Source organism: Herpailurus yagouaroundi, unplaced genomic scaffold, assembly GCF_014898765.1.
Source record: "Herpailurus yagouaroundi ecotype Mexico unplaced genomic scaffold, PumYag 191, whole genome shotgun sequence".
NCBI classification, from domain to species: Eukaryota; Metazoa; Chordata; class Mammalia; order Carnivora; family Felidae; genus Herpailurus; species Herpailurus yagouaroundi.
This window is the reverse complement of record NW_024412422.1, coordinates 6,048,266-6,048,721: the sequence shown is the minus strand read 5'-3', so window position 1 is coordinate 6,048,721 and position 456 is coordinate 6,048,266.

Genomic DNA, 456 nt, shown 5'->3' with positions numbered 1-456 from the left:
GGAGGAGGAGGAGGAGGAGGAGGAGGAGGAGGAGGAGGAGGAGGAAAAAGAGGAGAAGGGGGGGAGGAGAGGAGGAGGAGAGGAGGAGGCGAAGGAAAACAGCGCTCACTCTTTACACACCGGCTCCGTGAAGGGCAAATTTATATATTTTTGGCTGGCTGGCTTTTATGTCAAAAAAAATCTGCTTTGCCCCCCTCCCAGTTGCAGTGACACGGCATTGTCCACCGTTTGGGGTGCTTTAGCGCGTCCTCAAGATGCTGTCTGCATTGCTCCCGCGGCTGCGGCGGCGACTGCGGCTGGCTGCTGTCTCCTCCTCGCGCTGCTGCTGCTGCTGCTGCTGCTGCTGCTGCTGCTGCTGCTGCTGCTGCCGCCGCCGGGCTCCGGGGGTGACGGCTGCTGCATTCGCTCCTGCCTCGCTCCACACCGACATCTTGCCTGTCAATCAAAGGGCGGGGG